Raw genomic sequence first — 23,999 nt, 5'->3', positions numbered from 1 at the left:
TGTATGGGAGATACCTCTACTTATTTGGGAATGGTTTATTAATAAGCGACTGGACCCCCTCCCCCCCCCCCCCATTTGCCCGCAGTTGCGATTCTTCTTGGAATACTGGCATAAAATGATTGTATAGTCCAGTGAAATGTTATGCCACTCTTCGATCAGAACCTCTTCTAACTCCTGGAGTGACGACGTAGGCGGAAATCTGCTCCGGAGTCTGCGCGCCAATGCCGCTCACAACGGTTCGACAACGTCCGGGGACTGTGCTGGCCAGGGAAGACGCTGCAGTTCAGTTGCATGATCCTCATACCACACTGTCCTGGCCGTGTGAATGGGTGCTTTATCGTCCTGAAGTATGGCATCATTGTTGGGGGATAACATTTGAATCATGAGGTGCACCTGATCACCTAAAATGTTCTCATAATCGTTGGCTGTATCACTGCCTTTGAGAGTAATGATGGGACCATCAGAGTACCATGGTATGGTTGGCCACACCATCACGCTTCCACCTCCGCGCTTATTCTTTGGAATTAAGCAATAAGGATTGTAGGCTTCTTTTGGCTTTCTAGAGACGTAAATCCGGCCCGATGTTGGAAATAACGAAAACGTTGACTCGTCGGACCATATGACGTGTTTCGGCGTAGCACCTCGTCTATGAATATTCGCTTTATGCAGCTCTCGGCGGACAGTGTCGATAGATACGGGTTCCCTAAGATGGCTACTGAGCTCTATAGTAGCTTTGGCCGCCGTAGTTTTGTATTGACACAGTATTGTATAGCGTCCGACGATCTCTGTCATCTAGTTTTGATTTGCGCCCACTATTACGTTTACGCGATGATGTCTTTCCATGTTTTGTGTAGGCTGTCGTGACTCGAAACAGTTACTCTTGAAACATTCAATAAGCTGGCTGTATTGGTTACTGATGCTTCAGCTAATCGGACCCCCACAATCTGCCCTCTTTGGAACTCTGATAGATCTTTCATTGCACGTCGACCTCGGCCTCTGAAAGCAAATACGAAGTGTGCACTACTCGTAAACAACTTGCAGTGATGCCTACTCCGTACTTAACACTCACAGTCCAGTGCGACACGTGCCTTACCTGCGTTGTTGACCGTCAAACGCAACCATCCCATTACTACCACTGTTCACGTTATTTTGCCTATCCCCAAAGTCTTCCACTCCTTATCTAAACCCTTAGGGATGAAATATCTAAACTCCCTTTTTAAACGACGCCTCCAGTATAAGATCACCAACCTCTGAAAATTTCAAGTTTCTATCTTTAGTGGTTTGGGCTGCGCGATGTTGAGTCAGTCGGGATATTGCCTTTTATACACAGAGATTCATCTCATTATTGAAGTTCAACTCTGTGTAGAAGAGATTAAAAGAAACGCATAAGAAACTGGTATTACACTAGAGACGCTCCAAAAGAAGGAATAATTCAGATGTAAGGTGATCTCCATGAAATAATTTGAAGAAAAACCGCTGAAAGGGGGGTCCTCAAGTTGCTATACGTTGTATTATCGCGAAATAGGGGAGAGAGTGTCACGGAGATGATAAGCGAGTTGAGATAGCAGTCATAAAAATAAGAGCGTTTTTCGTTGTGGCGATATCGTTTTAGGAAATTTCAATCACCAACTTTCTCCTCTGAACGTGAAAATGTTTTACTATCGTCGCTCTACACAGGGAGAAATCATCATCATAATAAAATAAGAGAATTCAGAGCTCCTACAGGAAGAATTAGGTGTTCATCTGTTATTTGTTTTCCGTCTTGAGCTTACTGCAGTTTAATTAAACAGAATTACACCAGACGCGTTTCGTTTTTATTTATAAAGCATCTTACTGGTTATTCTGCAAATTGGATACATTAGTTTTTACATTTTGGGTTGTTTTATGTTAAAATAGCATTTTGTTTATAAAGTTGGTGTACAAGTTACTTACGGTGTTTCGTTACATTTTCTCCAAACCTCTGCTTCTTCCCTTCTTGCTAGCAGCGGTTGATGCAACAGACTTCGATTCACATATGCACTTTGTAGTTTTTGCCATTCTGCAGTATTTCTTGTGCTGTATTATTTAGACCTCACTTTTGTAAATTGAACTGAAGTTATGTGTGTTTCTCCCTCCGCACAATAACAGTGTTTTTGTCTGTTCGTTTGTTTTTGTCTGTTCGTTTGTTTTTGTTCACGTTGTGAGTGTTGCCATCCTGTGAAAGTTAGGTGTTCATTTTTGCCCACGCTCTGTTAGAAAGTGGAAGGGTAGAGAAATAGTCTGAAGACTTTTCGAAGGACCTTCTGTCAGGCATTAAAGCGCAAAATGCAGCGAAGTCATGTACATTTAGATGTACGTTCCCGAGGAAGAAAGAAAGAAAAGAAGTAAAAGAATGAAGGGATTCTGAGAAGAGAGGAAAGGAAAGGGTAAGACCTTAAGTTCCACGTGTTCCACAGTTGACCGTATTCGAAAAGGGAAAGAAATCTATTTTTACGTGCAGGCTGTCTTTCCTTTTTACTGGAATGAGGAGTATTTCAGTTTAATAATAAAATCCGCCTGGTGTCTTGTCGATAGCATTTTCAAACACATTTCGAAGTCACGGTGGCGTCGTCACGACTTCGTTTGTTACATCATCCTGATGTTAACATGCTAGGAAAGCGTATGTGTAGAAATTATACAGCCTTCTCAATTGAAATTTGCGGAAATGTGTTAGAATACTGAATTACAGAAGAATATTTGTGAATTTCTGATAAACGCTTTTTGGTGTCTTGAAGTCGCAATGAATGTCCTTACATAACAACTGAAGCCCTGATATTGAAGCTGTAACACCGAAAAGCAGATACGTTGGCAAAGTGAAAACACTATTGAAAATAGGGTAGACAGATTAAGTTATTAATCTGTCCATGAAAGTTATAGTGCGATCTACAGCATGTGGCCAGGTGAGAAGAAACGCCGATGCCAGCCGAAAACCCGAATATCTGGAAATAATCACTTATTTACGTAAAAAACAAGACGTGAACTGTTTTATAATCCTTAAATGTACCATATCAAAACAAATCTGTATTATTTTAGATTCCACTGAAGAAGCCTTAAAGTAAGAGGCGAAACGCGTCTGGAACAAAGTACACTGCAGCAAGAAAAAGGCGTTTACATTTACAAAACGAATATTTTGTGGTTGCTGCGGTTGATGGCCGCGCAAACACTCTTATTAATCATTACAATGCTTTGCTCTCATACAGTAAAATGAATAAAACATTCAAGTAACTTTATTTTTTGTAAATAACATATTGAAAGGACATTGTGGCACTAGAGAGAGAACCACCTCTCGATTTCAGCTGTCTGTCGTATTCGAGTGCCTTTCGTGCGTCGCTATTATTGTGCCCACGATCAACTGCGGTGATTACGCATTGAATAGGCCATCAACACAACACGACGGCGTAGCGATATTACAGGTCCCGGTGTGTAGCCAGATGGAGGTCACAACCTTCCCACGATTCGAGTGACTCCGAGGAGCAGCAGCGGGTGACAGTGAATTCCCCTGTTGTGATGCGTACACCGACGTTCCGGGAAAATCAACTGACGCAACTGTGTTAGCATTCTCCGGCACCCTGGCCGGCTGTACGTGGTACTACGGCAAATTCTCTCCGCACCAAGAATATCCCAGTGACATTATTTTGCTTCTGCTAACTTGCTTACGTTAAGAGAGTGTCGTGCGACACACGTGCACGTAACTAAGAGTCCTACATCGCTTCTGTCGATCTACTGTAGAACTTTAATTACGAAATTCTAGAAGATGAAAGTCACCTCTGTTGAAATGTATGCAGATTCAGCAAATAGAAATCGCGTTGGAATTTATCATGAAATTCAGAAGACATGAGATAATGAAACCCAATGTGGAGCGGTGTTGCCTCAAAGGCTTTCTTTACTGTCGCCTAGTGAGCACAATGTAAATTGATGGAATTCTGACTGCTTTGTAACTGTATACTGGACTTTGTTATACGCAAATGATCTGGTGAATAATGTAGGAAGTCTCGTGAGATGGTTCGCAGATGATGCTATTATCTATAGGAAAGAGGCAATTCCTTTATAATGAAAAAGCAAACCTCCATTCAACCGATTCGTGAATGTTTTTCGTTACTTTGGGATCCTTACCACATAAGGTTGATAGAAAAGAACCCAAAAAGTGCGCACGTTCGTTTACGAATTCGTTTAGTACTCCGTTGGTAATGAGGGAAACTTATAGAAAAACTATCTCATGTGGATGTTTAGCGCCAGTTTTTCTTCAAACGCATCTCTCAGGAATGGAATAGAAATGGGAGAAACAATGGTGCTCCCAGAAGTACCCACAGCCACACATCGTAGGCTGCCTTGTGGAGAGTAGATGTAAATGTTGACTATACTCATAGCACGACTGCAGCCTTCATGGAAGAAAGAAAGATTTAGTTTTAATGACCCTTCGACTACAAAATCGACTTGAGGAAAGAAATGGGCCGTGACCTTTCGAAGGAAGCGTCCCGGTATTCTCCTTAAGTGATTTAGAGAAATCACAGTAAAACCTATGTTGAGTTCTCTTTCACTCTTGTCACTAGTAGTGATATGTAGTGTAGTCTTTGCAACCATATTCGGGTGCGCCTACCTATGCCGTTATTCAGGGCAGGCTGGTATTTCCGAGACACCCCAGAGAATGAACGTATGTTCCAGAACCGCAAGCGCCGCAGTGGGCTGAACGCATTGCGTATCTTGCATTTGTTAGAAGAAAGATGATTCGCCTGTCAAATACAGTATTTTTTGTTTTATCATTCAAGTGGTAAAAACGGCAGCACTCACTGCCCACCGGCAGTGAGTCCCCTCGCACTATACACTCGGAATTTCGGTGTATGACGCAGGAATCACACGTTTGCTAGCGAACAGTTGCGTACAGCCTCTATCTGGGTGGCTAGAGGAAGGTTTTGACTGCCGCTCTCCCGAATACGTGTCCGTTGTCTCACACCGCATGCACAGAAAATACTACTGTAGCGTTTGTAGTGCTGGAAGAGGTAGGAACATCAGCTGCTAATATTTTTTCAAAGCGGAAAATCCATACTATATTATAAACGTGAAAGTAATTCTGTCTCTTACGTTGCCACGACTAAATCGCTCAACCGATATCCATGAAATTTGACGTGAGATAGCTTGAACCGGGATGAAGAAAAAAAATCAAGTAAAAATATGTACTCTTTGGAAAAGCTATTTACTCTTTCACTTTTGAACTTTATCATATTTGTGAAAATGCTTTCATGGGTTGATATGTTCCACGTAATATGATTCAAAGTAATCAATGCAATGCTTATTCAATTCTCGACGTATTTAATCCGTACTTCCATACTAATACCAGTAGCCCTATTATTAATTGCGAAAGTAACTCACTCTGGTACATTTTCATAACTCTACTGCTGAAGTCATTCCGATGTTTTTGGTTTGTAGATTACTTGAACCCTGAGGAAGACTATAGGCTACTGAGACAGTTATATCGTTTTGAATGTTATTGACCTTTTTTTAAATATCGTACACGTGAGTGGTATGTAGACGACGCTGGTGCGATGGTTGGCGACGTCTAGTGTCTACAGATTATTCTGTGACAGCACAAATCCAGTGTTATTGTGCACCTGGTTCCTACACCACGTGGCATAGCTGGAGAGTTTTGGTCGAGAGACGACAATGAAATCCGATGATAAGCCCGCGCAGCACATTAAAAAAAAAAAAAAAAAAAAAAAAAACAATTACTACAAGTCTCGTCGAAATAAGTCTGATTTTGCGCGTAATTCTAAGAGAGCTCAATGTGCGAAAGTTACTCGAATCCAACAAACCTCAGAGCAAACTCTTGGGTGCAGAACGTCAGGCAGTCTTCAGAGCTACCGAGACAATGGAACAGTTAGATGCCCGTCGCATTTTAGACACTGAGTGGCACGCGTCTATTACAGCTTCCAAGACGCTTGAAGATTCACAACGACGCCATCATTTAAAGGCTGTACGACAGAGAGACGCAAATGTACATGTGGAACGTGGGAGGCTTTTGGTGAGGCTGCATTTGATTGTGATCTGTTAACTGACTAGAAAGAAATGATAAATCAAGACCATACGCTGTCGACAGACGTTGATATACATCAAAGGGGACAGTTGAAAATGTGTGCCCCGACCGGGACTCGAACCCGGGATCTCCTGCTTACATGGCAGACGCTCTATCCATCTGAGCCACCGAGGGCACAGAGGATAGTGCGACTACAGGGGTTTATCCCTTGCACGCTCCCCGTGAGACCCACATTCCCAACTTTATGTCCACACACTATATTCGTAGTGGCCCTGCCCACTACACTCATTACTCGCGACAGGCAATCTGGCCGAGTCCCGTAAGAGAGTTCGGGCAATACTTGTGCATCCGCACAGAAGAAAAAGGTCATGGCCGATTAGCCTGAACTATATATAGAGATGGTATCTGTTCTTTCGGACGCAGGAGATCCCGGGTTCGAGTCCCGGTCGGGGGGCACATTTTCAACTGTCCCCATTGATGTATATCAACGCCTGTTGACATCGTATGGTCTCGATTTTATTATCATCTCTTTCTAGAGCGCTGCATGGTCACCGAGGGTATCTGTTCTTTCAGACATGTCCGAAAGAACAGATACCATCTCCATATATTAACTGACTAAGTTAATCATAAATTAGTCATCACGGGACGATGGATCAAAATGTGGACACCATAACGCAATAAAATGGAAGGGAGTGACGGCTGGTTTGTGTTGGTCTGGTGGCAAAATCTCTCATCTAGTACTAGGTGAGCCAGAGAAATCCCTAAAAATTCTAGTTCTGCACGAATGTAATGAATAGAAGCATTTTTAAATAAAATTAGAGAATATAATGCACGCTTTCAGATTCGACATATAGCGAAATAATAGAAAACCAATCATTTGTATCTACGTACTGGCAGTGCATACATTTTTATACACACGTCTCTACACCACTATATACACAAACATCTCGTAAAATTACAAGCCTACCTATTCACCGTCAGTCATCATGGCCGGCCACTGTGGCCGAGCGGTTCTAGGCGCTTCAGTCCGGAACTGGGCGACTGCTACGGACGCAGGTTCGAATCCTGCCTCGGGCATGGATGTGTGTGATGTCCTTAGGTTAGTTAGGTTTAAGTAGTTCTAAGTTCTAGGGGACTGATGACCTCAGATGTTAAGTCCCATAGTGATCAGAGCCAATTGAACCATACTATCTGCAGAGAACGTCATCTATGAACATCTTATACACGTGGCTTCCCAATGACTGAGTTGAAATATCGATTCCGTGTCCTCCTGGGCATACGAGGCGAACGAGATAACTCAGTTCCGTGCAGGAACACAGGAAATAAATATGTAACTGATAAGGTAGCCACTAAAGGTCTTAAATTTTTCGTGTGCTATCGAGAGCTTATATGCATTTCAACGAGCAGTCAATAATTATTAAACTCGTCTGAAACAGTTACTCGCTCCCCGCCGGAGACGGCTGCTGGAACTCTTTAAGACCTGCAGTGTCACGCGCTGTGACGTACGCACCACGGCCTTTCTTTCTCGTGGGCCTTGCGGAGCATAGGCGTGACGTCACATGTTTGCAAAACTCGAATGGAAATTGGCCGTTGTCGGTTGCTGCTATCCACCATGTTTTCCTCTGTAGAGCGATAGCAATACCGGACCACAGCAAGCCACAACGGCCAATTTGCACTCGAGTTCCGGAAACGTGTGACGTCACGCCTGTGTTCGGCAAAACGCGGAATCGAAATTTCATCTTAGTCACTAGGAAGCCAGGTTGTTTATCAGATGTTCACAGAAGCTACAGCATACCTTAAAGATGTGCTTCCCAGGCGGGATGGAAACGTTCGGTTTTTCCAAGAAATTCTTTCGACTAGAGCATAACAACCCAGAATACAAAATGGGGACGAATATTATTTGTCTTCAGTGGAAAAAAAAAGCACGACTTGGACCTGTGTATTTAGCATCCAAAAACAATAAATTTACTGCTGCGACTGCTTGCATTTACTAAAATTTTACTTTTTAGTTTGTGTAAAAACATTTTGATTGGTTGTTTCATCTACGTATTATTTTCTGTTTTCTGCACACTTTGTAATGCTGCTCTGAATAGCGGGTAAGGCAACGCGCGTGCGCGAAATTGGGACAGGGAGAGGCTGATCCTTGCTTCGCGCTGTACCTTCAGTCGGCAGCGCGCCCGTGACAGGTTTACTTTGAGCCAGTGACGGCTGGAACCACCTGTTGCGGAGCTACGTACGGATGGGAAGATATCCCTCTGGAAGCTACCGGCGGAGGGCGGCGTAGCGTGTGTTATGCAGAAACATTGTCGGTTGCTGTCCGGTAGTTTAACTGAGGCTGCTATAGCATTACCCTTACAGCGCTCCGCTGTAGAAGTGACCTGCAATTTATTCTCTGAGAAACAAAGCTGCTTTAAGTGATGAGAGTATACCGGACCGGGTCTCTGAATGTGTCAACACAACGGAACGGAAGACGACGTCACCGTCAACACAACGTCTTTCCACTTAGACCATTACCCAAGGGCGAAACAAAAAGTCGGAACATGCACTGTCGGAAAAAGGCAACACCCTCAAGGGCTGCGTACAGTGGCACCAGGGTATAGTATGTGCATAACTGAGGGGTTGATCCGTTTGTCATGGTCACCGGCATATGACTACCTACACCACTGTGTTCCAAGGGTTGCAGTTAGCCGTTACTATTGTCTTTACTCTTTATAATACAAACAGCATATCAAAATTTTCATTCAATAGCAAGGACAGACTCCAACCTTTGCCGCATGCAAACGCTGTGGGAAAGTATCTATTGGTCAGTCAAGCAGAGCGGTGGCAAAGAGGTTATCTACAAACGAGAGAAGCTGGAGGTCAAGACAGAAAGATTCAACCTTCACCGATCGTGTAATAACGTGAAACCACTCGTATGATGATGCAGAATGTAAAACATAACATTCTGTAAAGAACATTAGAAAGATGACCTTATTGGAAACACATGATACAATGTATTCAAACTCATTTTCTTTTTTCTCCTTTAAGTTTTACAGTACGTTTAAAATAAGTGGCAACTTTTGACAATTCATCACGGACCGAGTTGCCAGCGGATGGTCACAGTACAAATACAATGCGGCGCCTGCTCGGCGCGGAATCTGTCAGGTTCGCCTCTCTGAGTGAACAGCAAGCCGCGAAGGCCGGCCGACCTGCGATCTTTCTCAAACGATTTTAAAAGAAACTATTCGGTAAAACTCGCATTCTTGCTCATCTTACAGTTCAATTCGTCAGCTTCAGGATGAACCGCCTATCATTTCGTTAATGGTCATAGTTATTATATATTTCGATAGTAGGTGAAGTAGTGCAAGAAATTCTTAGTTTGAAGAGAAAAACAGGTCTCGCTATGAATTTTCGTTCGGTGCGTGTCAGGTTACATTTTGTTGCGTATTAAACGTACATAATATGTTGAATTATTCTTTAAACTTGGAAGGATATCGCTGTCTGTTTCCAGTCTCGAGAAAATGAAATGTACGTAAAGCGGTCAGTCACGAACTCTTGCGTCACTTAAACAACTAGAATGTAATATTCATAAATTCCTCATATCTCACAAACGGTTTGAGATATCGAAACAAGAGTTATGCAAATGATAGCGCTCAAAGACGAGTGTGTTTTGGTAGACGAGTAATATACAGAACTTCCATATCTAGCGCGATATTCAAGCAACAAGACTTTTTTTCCAGTGAAATAATGTAATTATTGAAGGCCATCGATAGCTGGTGAAACGAGAACTGCTGTGGGTTTTGTAACAATCCAAGCGAAGGAGTTAAAAGTTTATTTTTATACTGAGAATGGGCTGTTTCATAAACTACTGATCTGATTTGCACTCAGTTGTTAGTTTAATAATAGTGTATTTCAGGATTCTACCGCAATTTCAACTGCATTAGAACGTTGAGATAAATATTGGTAAACTCTGCTGTGTTTGACGAAAGAAGCAGATTTTAACATGGCAACAAAAGTTCCTATTCCTCAAAACTCGTCACAGTCCTTCATGAATCAATGTGTCCTCACCTGCCTTCTTGATATGGCTCACAACTCAAGTCCAGTCCTGTCGTACAACATCTGCAGTGGCTTCTTTTGTCAGCATTTCAGCCTCAGTGAGCGTAAACGTTTTGTTGTTTTTGTCCATGTTACTTTTCACCCGGGTCCATACACTCCGTCGGAGAGCTTGATACGGAGGAAGCCTGATTAAACTGTTCCCTATACTGCTCGCCTGTTCGTCGACGAGGTAGCGTGAAGTTTTGGCTTGTACAGCACTACAAGTTCCATTAACTTTGGCTTATACATGGTAGGTTCAACTTTATCTCATGGAACATTTCTTTGTACCCAGTGCATAATATACGCTTTCCTCCACTGCTCCGTTGGAGCTTTATGCATCACAACAGAGTGGTATGGCGTACCGTCCATTACTATTGTCGAATTTCGAGGAGTGTTTTGAGGCATAACATCATACTCTCCGCTGGTAAACGTATTCTTGAATGATACTTTCATCAAAAATCTTTTATTATGATGTACCGCATTGTTATTAATGTAAAAATACTGTTTACAATATCTGACGACTCTCTAACACTTCAACGCCCGAATATACGACTTAACGACGAGAGCTGACGAATGTTGATGCATCTAATGTGCGTGGTACTATTTATTCACAGTGTGGTAACAGGGCCGCTTTACCACCGGCTTGCCATTGCTATCACCTAGGCAATGGCGTTACGTCCCACTCCGGTGAACCAGATGTCAAAAATTGGAACCAATTTTAACCGCACTATAGTTACACACAGTAAGTTGAAATGGTAAATTCGAAATTATTTTTCATCTGTTGTCAACTGTTTACCAACATGATAAACCGTTACCTTCTTTAATAAATGTAATTAGATCTGTGTGACGAAAATTTAATACTTTCCTATATAAACACTCCACATGTAATTATTTTTGTATGTTTTGTACCTTCTGTGTAAATAATACCTGTGTAAGTCGCATGTCTGTGCAGAATCGCCGAAGTGGCCGTGCGGTTAAAGGCGCTGCAGTCTGGAACCGCAAGACCGCTACGATCGCAGGTTCGAATCCTGCCTCGGGCATGGATGTTTGTGATGTCCTTAGGTTAGTTAGGTTTAACTAGTTCTAAGTTCTAGGGGACTAATGACCTCAGTAGTTGAGTCCCATAGTGCTCAGAGCCATTTGAACCATTTTTTTTGTGCAGAATCGCCGGCCGTGGTGGTCTAGCGGTTCTAGGCGCTCAGTCCGGAACCGCGCGACTGCTGCGGTCGCAGGTTCGAATCCTGCCTCGGGCATGGATGTGTGTGATGTCCTTAGGTTAGTTAGATTTAAGTAGTTCTAAGTTCTAGGGGACTGATGACCACAGATGTTAAGTCCCATAGTGCTCAGAGCCATTTGAACCATTTGTGCAGAATCAGGGAGGAAAGGAATATGTCGGACAAGGAGAAGGGAATGGATGATGGGACCCGTTAAGAGATCAGGGAATGACTTCCATGGTACTAGAGACATAGAAGGCAAAAACTGTAGAGGAAGGCAAAGATTGGAATACATCCAGCAAATAACTGAGGATGTAGGTTGAAAGTGCCACTGTGGGATGAAGAGGTTGGCACAGGAGAGGAATTCAAGGCGGACCGCATCAAACCAGACAGAAGACTAAAAAAGTTGCATGTTATTTTATCTGCGTTTGCGGCATTCAATTGTTACCTGAAGATGGGTAAGAAGCCGAAAGCTGGTCCGTGGCCAAACAAAGTGTGTAATAGGTAGAAGAGCTTGCGGAGTATAAATGTAGATGTAGATGTAGATATTTTTATTGGTGACTGAGGACGGTGTACTGAACGACTTTAAAACAGTATTTACATCGTTTGCAGACTAATAATTCTAGCTATTGCAAGTCTTTTGTTTTTATGTTAAATACTAACTCCTAGTACATGTGGCAAGAGCAAACAAACTTTTACTGCTAATGTGAAGGTGAAGTGCTGAAGTGTGGAAGCAAAATGTTGTGTCTATTATGACAGGTGTAGCCTATCTAGTGGTGCAGTAACGACTGGCACCTGGTCTTTAAGTTTGTGATGTGTGGATGGGAAGATTGTTTGTCACACGGGAAAAACAACTAATTCACAGATGTGTGTACATTTTAAGATACCATATATTAAAACATCTGCAGTTATACTCGTTACGCGCTTTTTTTAATATTATTAAATATGTCTTTATTTTCATGAACTGTTTTTATCTGCATAGCCGTGGGCTCTTATCCGCAAGCTACAGCGCGTATCCGATAATATGTCCGCATCCACCGTGTAACCACTCTCGTTGCATTCTCTCTCTGAGAAGCTTAAGTCTGTTCGAAACACTAGGAATCTGAAGATTTGATTCCACACGCCGCAGTTGTTTCTACACTGCATAATATGGGATGTCGAGGTTTCAAACTCTACGTTTTTAATGACCTCAGCTGTCTCCTGCGGCGAGATATGCATTCTATTTGCATATACGAATGTAAAGAAAAAAAATATGGGGCCTTGGAAGATCTGGACCAAGCCGTCGATAAGATTCGACCTCTGTGACCTGCATGTTGCGTTCGGAACTTGCGGCACCCGCGACACGACGTCAGACATATGCGATAAACACCCCGAACTGTCACGCAGCACGGTTCGTGAGGCCTTGTAGCTCACACAGCCTCGCCAGAAGACGTCGTGCCACGAGTTGCGCCTGGTTGTGGCAGACAGTGAAGTCGTCGTGCGATTACCGCCATCGTTCACTACTAGCCATTAAAATTGCTACACCAAGAAGATGGTTCAAATGGCTCTGAGCACTATGGGACTCAACTGCCGTGGTCATTAGTCCCCTAGAACTTAGAACTACTTAAACCTAACTAACCTAAGGACATCACACACATCCATGCCCGAGGCAGGATTCGAACCTGCGACCGTAGCGGTCGTGCGGTTCCAGACTGTAGCGCCTTTAACCGCTCGGCCACTCCGGCCGGCACACCAAGAAGAAATGCAGATGATTAAACCAAGAAGAAATGTAGATGATAAACGGGTATTCACTGGACAAATACATTATACTAGAACTGACATGTGATTACATTTTCACCCATTTCGGTGCATAGATCCTGAGAAATCAGTACCCAGAACAACCACATCTGGCCGTAATAACGGCGTTGAGACGCCTGGGCATTGAGTCAAACAGAGCTTGGATGGCGTGTACAGGTGCCCATGCAGCTTAAACACGATACCACAGTTCATCAAGTGACTGGCGTATTGTGACGAGCCAGTTGCTCGGCCACCATTGACCAGACGTTTTCAATTGGTGAGAGATCTGGAGAATGTGCTGACCAGGGCAGCAGTCGAACATTTTCTGTATCCAGAAAGGCCCGTACAGAACGTGCAACATGCGGTCGTGCATTATTCTGCTGAAATGTAGGGTTTCGCAGGGATCGAATGAAGGGTAGAGCCACGGGTCGCAACACATCTGAAATGTAACGTCCACTGTTCAAAGTGCCGTCAATGCGAACAAGAGGTCACCGAGACGTGTAACCAATGCCACCCCATACCATAACGCGCTCCTGTCTGTGATGCAGCGTCACGGGTAACCGCACCCACGGTCTCCGAGCTGATAGTCCATGCTGCTGCAAACGTCGTCGAACTGTTCGTGCAGATGGTTGCTGTCTTGCAAACGTCCCCATCTGACTCAGCGATCGAGACGTGGCTGCACGATCCGTTACAGCCATGCGCGTAAGATGCCTGTCATCTCGACTGCTAGTGATACGAGGCCATTGGGGTCTGCGATACGATAAACCGCTATCGCAATAGGCTACAATCCGACATTTATCAAAGTCGGAAACGTGATGGTACGCATCTCTCCTCCTTACACGAGGCATCACAACAACGTTTCACCAGGCAACGCCGGTGAACTGTTGTTTGTGTATGAGAAATCGGTTGGAAACGTTCCTCATGTCAGCACGTTGTAGGTGTCGCCAACGGCGCCAACCTTGTGTGAATGCTCTGAAAAGCTAATCATTTGCATATCCCAGCATCTTCTTCCTGTCGGTTAAATTTCACGTCTGTAGCACGTCATCTTCGTTGTGTAGCAATTTTAATGGCCTGTAGTGTGTATTTTGGATGCTGTTTCAGGACTCATTTCAGCGAGGTCACCGCGATGATGTTTCCGGCAGGCATGCTTTGGTGACCCCCTGCTTTATCACTGTGTTATTCTCATTTATTCTTTTCTAATTACACTAGCCAAACATATCAAACTGCTGCCGGGTAAGATACCAAGAATAAAATTTTTCTCAGAGAAAATTAGCTTCTTGCTTAATTTCTTCGACGATAGGTAGGTTACACATCCACAGTGTGACGAAGTTCTAGAAAGAAGTTCGAACTTTGTCCAAAACATGGCACTCGCCGTGGATGCTGCTTCTAGTTGCGACTTGCGATATCCAGTTGTGACCGTGATCACAGCAGCAATACTATAAAGTTGTTGTTGTGAAAATTGCGAGTTTTCAATCACTGTGACTTATCACGTAGGTGATTTCTTGCTCGCCCTTGTGGTAGCTATTGTGACAAGCGCGCGTGGTTCTGCTACTGAGAAGACCGCTACTGAGAAGACTGCGGCAGAAGAGGCGGGTTGCATTCCTGAGCGTGGCCGAACCGTGGGTCGCGGAGGGTCTGCGGGCCCCGGGAGGCAACCGCAGGTACAAAGCAGGTACGGGGCGAGGGATATCTCCAAGGTCGGCCGGCACTGCCACCGCGGAAGAGCCGTTCTCTCTGCCCGACAAAAGAGGCGAATAACGGAAAAGCGCGCTCCTCGGGCCGCGCGCGCGTCGTCATAAGCCGTCCTCACACGGGACGTGCTTCTCATCGTTCTGTGCGCCAGCCGTGGTTTCCATCGCGGTTAACGCACGAAATTTCCTCCTCATCGTGATTTGGGATGGCGACGCTCTCCAGCGGCAGTTTTCGGATGCATCTGGCTCGTGAATGACACAGTATGTGTCCGAAAATGGACGGTCGAAAAATTCGTACGTTAACTTTATTAAAGCGCACATTTCCTACCTTGTCAGTATGCTAATCGCGTTGTTATGTCTATAGTATACATAGATCAAAACTTCAGTATCCTATGGCAAAAAGGAAAGTTGCATGTCCAGTCACAAAAAACACCTTGCAACTATGGTTTCAACGTCGTCCGCGGAAAGATAGCGTAGTAACGCAGGTACCAGAGCGCCGGCTGTGTCACTTAATAGGGAATGCCCACAGCCAGAAGGTTCAGTGTGGCACGGAAGTGTGAAGCAAGCAGACAACCAAACCACGGAGGCGCGCTCGTGCTTCCTACAGCCAACAGAGCGAGTTTTAAAGGTTCTTCGTTGATTCATTATAGATCGTGGGACGACGGCTAGCATATACTTCTTGATGCAATAATTTACCAATAGCCGTATAATTTGCAGAAGTTTATTTTATTTTATGAATTATGTGCTACCGGTTTCGGCATTACATTGGTGCCATCTTCAGGCACCACTCGTCATAGCCGTAAAATCGCTATACACGGAAGGAGCAATATAACTGGATCCGTGAATCAATCTTCTTGCAACAGCTCTTGGTGGCCAGGTGACACAGACTGTGGCTCCTTCCGTGTATAGCGATTTTACGACTAGGACGAGTGAGGCCTGAAGATGGCATCAATGTAATGCCGAAACTGGTAGCATATAGAAGTTCATAAAATAAAATAAACTTCTAAAAATCATACGGCTGTTGGTATAAATTATTGCGTCAAGAAGTTTTAAAGGGGTCAAACTGTAACCATCCGAGTGGCGGGAGGGTCATTTCGGAAAATTGGCACACCTCCTATTGGACGCGCTTCATCAGCTGTGCCACGATGCTGGTATCAGTGGTCACTTGAACATTCTCACAGTACGTTCTGGAGGTCCACGCAACACGAACGCCCGCTAGGTTCATCATGTTTGTAAGGGCAGCAGTGGCAGATAAAATGGTTCAAATGGCTCTGAACACTATGGGACTTAACTTCTGAGGTCAACAGTCCCCTTGAACTTAGAACTACTTAAATCTAACTAACCTAAGGACATCACTAACATCCATGCACGAGGCAGAGTGGCAGACGGTACAGCTACCACAGCACAGATAAGAGGGCTTGTGAGACCAGACTTGTCAACACAAACTGTTGCGAACCGGTTATTAGAAGTGGGACTACGAGCGCGTACACTTCTAATCCGTCTTCCAGTCTCACCACAGCAACGACGTGCACAGCTCGACTGCTGCCACCAGAGGATCACTTGGAAGATGGAATGGCACGCCGTGGTCTTCAGCGCTGAAAGCGGTGCACGCAAGTGGTGGTCGTTTGCGCGTGGGACGTGTAGACCTGCTGAGAGCTGTCGCGTAGAGTGCATTCGTCCAAGACTCACTGGCTAAAACTCTAGTTCGCCTTTTGTGTTTCTGGAGAGAACGCTAACCAGCGCTCGGTGCGTGCGTTATGCTCTAGACCAGGGGTTCCCAACAAAATTTTCTTGAGGACCCCCTCATCGAGCATGACTGGTACCTTGTCATATCACAGTATCAAGTACCTAAAAAAGCCAAATTAAGAGTCTTTTTATACGTTTTATATTTTTGTACAAAAACATTGACATTTTTGAAAAAATATTGAGCTTAAAAAGTTTTTAATTTAGCCATCATTGTTATTGTTAAATTTTTGATTATTGCTCAAAATCTTTGTCTTCAAATCTGGGTGTTTAGTATAACAAATACATTATCTTCCTCTTCATCTGTAGGCCTTTCTCGTCTTAACGAACCACTTTTTAACCAACGGTCAATTTTTAACTACGTGAACTGTAGCTTCCCCAAAAAAAACGCTTTACAAACACTACTGTTTTAATACAGAATATAGAATATGTAAGCACTGGAAATAAATTAACAATGGCCGATTGTCGTTTGAAATGCGAGTTTCTGTGTAAAGTAACTGTCAGTTGTCAGCTGCAAAGAGGCAGCGCGCGCAGTCTAACGGCATACAACAGAACTATTTGCACCTATCTAATTTTAGTTTTGCGCTAGAATGTGCTAGTGTCAGTTGGCTCTAGGAAGACGCTAGACGCAGAAGTTAGCGTTCGCTAAAGCTCTGCTCATGCAGGAAGTGGCCAAAACTAAAAATCTGTTGTAATACGAAATATATTTAATTCATTTCATTTCATTGTTGCCCTTATGGACAGTATTTGAACTCGAAAATCACATGATGACACAATTTTCACTTCTTTCCTTTCTTCTTCTTCTCTTCCCAAAATCTCTTCATCCTTTGGCTGTGCTCCTGTTTCCTTTGCTCTGTCCATAATGTTCCTGTCTTCTTTCTCTCCTTTACAATACATTTTGCACTCCTAACTTTGTTTCTGAAGTATTTCCTGTCTCCTATCATTTGCCTGTTGATCCCTATCTGCCTTAAGTCTTCGTCTATTTCATGATACCAATTTGTTTTCTTGCTTGAGCTGTTTACTACATCAAAAATTTTCTTTGTAAGTCGGTTGTTGTCCATTCTCTGTATGTGCCCATAGAAAGTTAATCTGCGTTTTCTGATCGCGTCTGTTAGTCTGTCAGTGTGCTGGTACAGCTCTTTGGTAGGTCGCTTCATCCATATGCCATCTCTGTGAATTGGTCCAAATATTTTTCTGAGAATTTTGCGTTCTATTTTTTCTGTGTCTATGATGCCTGATGCTCCAATTGTGGTTGTTTCTGACGCGTACAATGCTTCTGGTAATACAACTGTTTTGTAGTGCCTAAGTTTGGCCTGCCTCGATATGCTTTTCTTATTATAATGTGACCATGTGAGTTTGTATGCCTTCTGGAGTTTCTTCGTTCGTTCCATGTTAGCCGCCTTGTTTGATCCTCCCATTTGTATGTACTCCCCTAAATACTTAAATTTTTCGACTCTTTCTACGGATCCATATACAGTATGCATGGTGTGTACATTGTTGGTCTGTCGTTCCATATATTGTGTCTTCTCGTAAGATACCTGCAGACCTGTTTTGGCAGCTATTTCATGCAAGCATTCCAGTGCTTCCTTTGCCTCCTGTGTATTATTGCTGAGTATGGCTATATCATCTGCAAATGCCAGACATTTTATGATTGTTTTGGTTTCACGTGTTCTTCCCAGCTGTATTCCTTTAACTTGTTCCTCCCACTGCTTGATAATTTTGTCTAACACCATGTTGAACAGGATTGGTGAGAGCCCGTCTCCTTGTCGGACACCTGTGTGTATGTGGAAGGGTTCCGAAATTTCTCCCATGAACTTAATCTTGGAGGTAGTGTTTGTAAGCGTCTGTTGTATAAGTGCCCTGGTTTTTCTGTCGATACCATATTCTTCCAGCACGTCAAAGAGTGTGTCTGTCTATGGAATCATATGCTTTTTTAAAGTCCACAAAGGTAACTACAGTGTTTCTTGCCTGTCTGACTTTCAAAAGTGTTCTCAAGTTCCAGATCTGTTCGATGCATGATCTCCCTTTTCTGAAGCCTGCCTGGTATTCCCCAATTTGCAGATCTGCTTGTGGTTCTAGTCTGTTTAATAGCACCTTAGAGAAAATTTTGTATGTAACTGGTACTAGCGAAATGCCTCTGTAATTGTTTGGATCTGACTTATCACCCTTTTTATGTAATGGATGGATCAATGCACATTTCCATTCCTCTGGCACTTTCTCTGTGATCCAAATTTCGGAGATAATCTTATGGATTTTTTTGGTGATGTTTTCATCTTGGAGTTTCCAGATCTCGGCGATAATACCATCTTCTCCGGCAGCTCTGTTATTTTTCATTTGTTTTATGATTTCCTCTACCTCTTCTATTGTGGGTGGATCAGAATCGGCATTAGGTGTGGTCTTTTGGAATGTTAATTTTTCCTGTAGGTTTTTTGCAATTAAGAAGTTTATCAAATTAATGTTTGAGAATTTTACAGTTTTCTTTTGTGTTTGTTTCCAGGGATCCATCTGTTCTTCGGAAGCAGAGGCTAGGGGGTTGATAGCCCTTAATATTTTCTTTGAAAGTTCTGTAAAAATTTCTTGTGTTATTTCTTTTGAAATCTTCCTCAATTTCTTTTAGTCTGTTATTGTCATATGCTCGTTTTTCCCTTCTGATTTCCTTCGATGCTAGTTTCTGAACTTCGTGAAATTCTTTCCATGTTTCTGAATTTCTGTAGCTACTGAACTTGTCCCATGCTTGCTTTCTTCTCTCAATGGCTTCATCACAATTTGCGTTCCACCACCTATGTTTGCGTTTTCTAGGCGGTTGTCCCCAGCACATAGTCTTCTGAACTGCCTTCGCCAGATCTGTCCATGTGTCTATTGAATGCCTATTAATTTCTTCAACGATTTTATCCCTGTTTATCTTCAAGTATTCCGGATCAGGTTTGACTATTTTGTTTTGCGCTGTCTGTTTCAGTCTTGGGATTGGCCTAATCTTAACTTGTAGCAAATAATGATCAGACTCGAAGACTCCTTTACGTGTTCTGACATTTAGAATTTCCCGCGAATTTTTCTTGGATATGGCCACATGATCAATCTGAAATTCTCCCCACACTGTGTTGGGTGCTTTCCATGTTGTAAGTTTTCGTCTTGGTTTTTGAAATTGTGTTGACATGATTTTGAGGTTAAAGTTTTGACAATATTTTATGAGGTGTTCCCCATTTCTGTTCGTGCGAATATGTGCTGAGTATGGGCCTGTTATTTCTCTGAATTTTCTCTCCTTACCAAGCTGCGCATTGAAATCACCCATTAGAATTTTCACATGTCTTTCTGGTACGTTGTTAGTTACTTCCTCCATGTCTTCCCAGAAGTCTTCAATTTCTTGTGGCTTCTTTCTGTTATGGTCATTTGTAGGTGCATGTGCGTTGATAATTGTGTATGCTTTATTACCTGATTTGAAGGACAGTGTCGAGATACGTTCTGATATTGAATTGAAGTCTACGATGTTATCCATGACTGATTTGTGTACTGCAAACCCTGTACCAAACAATAATGGTGTTCCTATTCTGACAGCAGGTTTACCTTTGTAAATCCTGTAATGTTCTGTGTCGAAATGGTTTTCATCTACGAAGCGCGTCTCTTGAATGGCAAGAATTTTGATGTGAAATTTATCTAGCATGTCTATCAGTTGTTTTAGTTTTCCAAGTTTGAACAGAGTGTTTGCATTGAGAGTGCCAAGGTAGTGCTTGCGAAGAGGTTTTGAGAAGCTCCGACTCTTCTCCTCATGATGTTCCTGGTCCCCCAGAATCCGATGACCAGGAAAGTCCAGTCCGTTGACTGGGGCCTGGGGTAGCGGATTTCTTTCCATTTGTTCCATCATGATTACTTCAAGCTGAAGTTGGTTGTGGTGACCTTTAACAAGATCACGGTAATTGCAGACTTGATTGTTGAGATCAAGCCATATTTCACTGCCGCACCAACTAGGTAAACAGACGCAGACCACTAGTCGCTGGATACCAGAACAGACACTAATGGATTTCTTGATGTTGTGTGTTTGGTCCGCGAGAGCTATTTTATTTCGCTCAAGTCCGCCGGCAAGCCGGTGAGGACCCCCCTATCCGCCACCTGGGACGCGCCACGTCGGAGCATCACCTCTCCGCCTGCTACGACACCGTAGTAGGTAATATATTTTTTTTATTCTAATAGCATCTTGCGGACCCCTCTGGCATAGCTGGCGGACGCCTGGGTGTCCGCGGACCACCTGTTTGGAACCACTGCTCTAGACAAATTGTTTTGCCACTCTTGCAACAGGAACGTGATGTGTTTTTCCAACAGGATAATGTCTTGCCTCGAAGAAAACAGCTTATTGACGAATATCCAACACGGATTAAGAAAATATCCTTCTTGTGAAACACAAGTATCACTTTATTCCCAAGAAGTAATGAGGGCTGTCAGCAAGGGATTTGAGATTAATTCCGTATGCCGTCCACGGTGGCCGAGCGGTTCTAGGCGCTCAGTCCGGAACCGCGCGACTGCTACGGTCGCAGGTTCGAATCCTGCCTCGGGCATGGATGTGTGTGATGTCCTTAGGTTGGGTTTAAATAGTTCTAAGTTCTAGGGGACTGATGACCACAGATGTTAAGTCCCATAGTGCTCAGAGCCATTTGAACCATTTTGTATTTTTAAATTTTCAGAAGGATTTTGACACCGTTCCTTACAAATTGCGTGTCTATGGAGTATCATCTCAGTTGTGTGACTGGACTAGTAATTTCCTCTCAGAAAGCTCACAGTTCGTTATAATATACAGATAGTCATCGAATAAAACAGAAGTAATATCCGACGTACCCAGATGAAGTATTTTATTCCTTCTGCTATTCCTGATCTACACAAACGACGTAGGAGGCAAACAGAGCAGCCCTCACATTATTTGCAGATTATACTGTCATTTACCGTCTTCTAAAAATCAACAGATGATCAAAACAAATTGCAAACTGATGTGCCAATTGACCCTAAATAATGAAAAGTGCAAAGTCATCCACAAGAGTATTAAAAGAAATCAGTTACAATTGGGTTACACGATAAATCATACGAATCTGTAGGCTGTAAACTCAGCTAAATACTTTGGAATAGAGACTGTTTACACGACGCTTGTCCGCTAGCTTCTTCAGTATTGCTGCGCGTTGTGGGATCCGCATCAGATAAGGTTGACGGAGAACATGGAAAAAGTTCAAAGAAGGGCAGCTCGTTTTGTATTATCACGAAATAGGGCAAAGAGTGCTACCGATATAATACACGAATTAGGCTGGCATTGATTAAAACAAATGCAGCAGGAACTTCTCATGAAATTTCAATCACCATCTTTCTCCTCAGAGTGTGAAAATATTTTGGCGACTTCCCTCTACGTAGGGAGAAATTATAATCACAGCAAAAGAAGAAAAATCAGAGCTCGCACGGAAATATTTAAGTGTTTCCTCTTTCCTCGCGCTGATCTAGAGTGGAGCGGTAGAGAAGTAGCTTTAAGATGGTTCGACAAATCTTCTGTCCCCAACCTAATTGTGAATTGCAGAGTAATCATGTCAATGTAGATGTATATGGATAATTATAACAAATCGTACCAAAAACAACGATTTAAAAAGATCCACAATGTACTGGTGGTTTGAAACAGCATTTATTCGCAAGTTCTAAAACCCATCAAACAAGAGGTTCAACTGTTGTTGTTGTTGTTGTTGTTGTTGTTGTTGTGGTCTTCAGTCCTGAGACTGGTTTGATGCAGCTCTCCATGCTACTCTATCCTGTGCAAGCTTCTTCATCTCCCAGTACCTACTGCAACCTACATCCTTCTGAATCTGCTTAGTGTATTCATCTCTTGGTCTCCCCCTACGATTTTTACCCTCCACGCTGCCCTCCAATACTAAATTGGTGATCCCTTGATGGCTCAGAACATGTCCTACCAGCCGATCCCTTCTTCTGGTCAAGTTGTGCCACAAACTTCTCTTCTCCCCAATCCTATTCAATACTTCCTCATTAGTTATGTGATCTACCCATCTAATCTTCAGCATTCTTCTGTAGCACCACATTTCGAAAGCTTCTATTCTCTTCTTGTCCAAACTGTTTACCGTCCATGTTTCATTTCCATACATGGCTACACTCCATACAAATACTTTCAGAAATGACTTCCTGACACTTAAATCTATACTCGATGTTAACAAATTTCTCTTCTTCAGAAACGCTTTCCTTGCCATTGCCAGTCTACATTCTATATCCTCTCTACTTCGACCATCATCACTTATTTTGCTCCCCAAATAGCAAAACTCCTTTACTACTTTAAGTGTCTCATTTCCTAATCTAATACCCTCAACATCACCCGACTTAATTCGACTACATTCCATTATTCTCGTTTTGTTTTTGTTGATGTTCATCTTATATCCTCCCTTCAAGACCCCATCCATTTCGTTCAACTGCTCTTCCAAGTCCTTTGCTGTCTCTGACAGAATTACAATGTCATCGGCGAACCTCAAAGTTTTTATTTCTTCTCCATGGATTTTAGTACCTACTCCGAATTTATCTTTTGTTTCCTTTACTGCTTGCTCAATATACAGATTGAATAACATCGGGGAGAGGCTACAACCCTGTCTTACTCCCTTCCCAACAACTGCTTCCCTTTCATGTCCCTCGACTCTTATAACTGCCATCTGGTTACTGTACAAATTGTAAATAGCCTTTCGCTCACTGTATTTTACCCCTGTCACATTTAGAATTTAAAAGAGAGTATTCCAGTCAACACTGTCAAAAGCTTTCTCTAAGTCTACAAATGTTAGAAATGTAGGTTTGCCTTTCCTTAATCTTTCTTCTAAGATAAGTCGTAAGGTCAGTATTGCCTCACGTGTTCCAGTATTTCTACGGAATCCAAACTGATCTTCCCCGAGGTCGGCTTCTACTAGTTCTTCCATTCGTCTGTAAAGAATACGTGTTAGTATTTTGCAGCTGTGGCTTATTAAACTGATTGTTCGGTAATTTTCACATCTGTCAACACCTGCTTTCTTTGGGATTGGAATTATTACATTCTTCTTGAAGTCTGAGGGTATTTCGACTGTTTCATACATCTTGCTCACCAGATGGTAGAGTTTTGTCAGGACTGGCTCTCCCAAGGCCGTCAGTGGTTCTAATGGAATGTTGTCCACTCCGGGGGCCTTGTTTCGGCTCAGGTCTTCCAGTGCTCTGTCAAACTCTTCACGCAGTATCGTATCTCCCATTTCATCTTCATCTACATCCTCTTCCATTTCCATAATATTGTGCTCAAGTACATCGCCCTCGTATAGACCCTCTATATACTCCTTCCACCTTTCTGCTTTCCCTTCTTTGCTTAGAACTGGGTTTCCATCTGAGCTCTTGATATTCATACAAGTGGTTCTCTTATCTCCAAAGGTCTCTTTAATTTTCCTGTAGGCAGTATCTATCTTACCCCTAGTGAGATAC

The 23,999-nt window shown here is 43.0% G+C and overlaps 1 protein-coding gene and 1 non-coding gene across 2 annotated transcripts in view; both read right to left on the bottom strand.

Moving 5' to 3' along the window:
• The window catches only part of LOC126175402 (large neutral amino acids transporter small subunit 1), a 386,698-nt gene that overhangs the window by 216,261 nt on the left and 146,438 nt on the right, over nucleotides 1-23,999 (bottom strand). The gene's annotated exons all lie outside the window — the stretch shown is intronic.
• On the bottom strand, nucleotides 6,147-6,221 carry Trnat-ugu (transfer RNA threonine (anticodon UGU)). The gene has a single exon. It is a non-coding gene; the product is annotated as a tRNA-Thr (tRNA).

This window comes from Schistocerca cancellata, chromosome 3 (assembly GCF_023864275.1).
Source record: "Schistocerca cancellata isolate TAMUIC-IGC-003103 chromosome 3, iqSchCanc2.1, whole genome shotgun sequence".
Taxonomy (NCBI): Eukaryota; Metazoa; Arthropoda; class Insecta; order Orthoptera; family Acrididae; genus Schistocerca; species Schistocerca cancellata.
The sequence above is the reverse complement of the archived record's forward strand: the minus strand, read 5'-3'. Positions and strand labels throughout refer to the sequence as shown.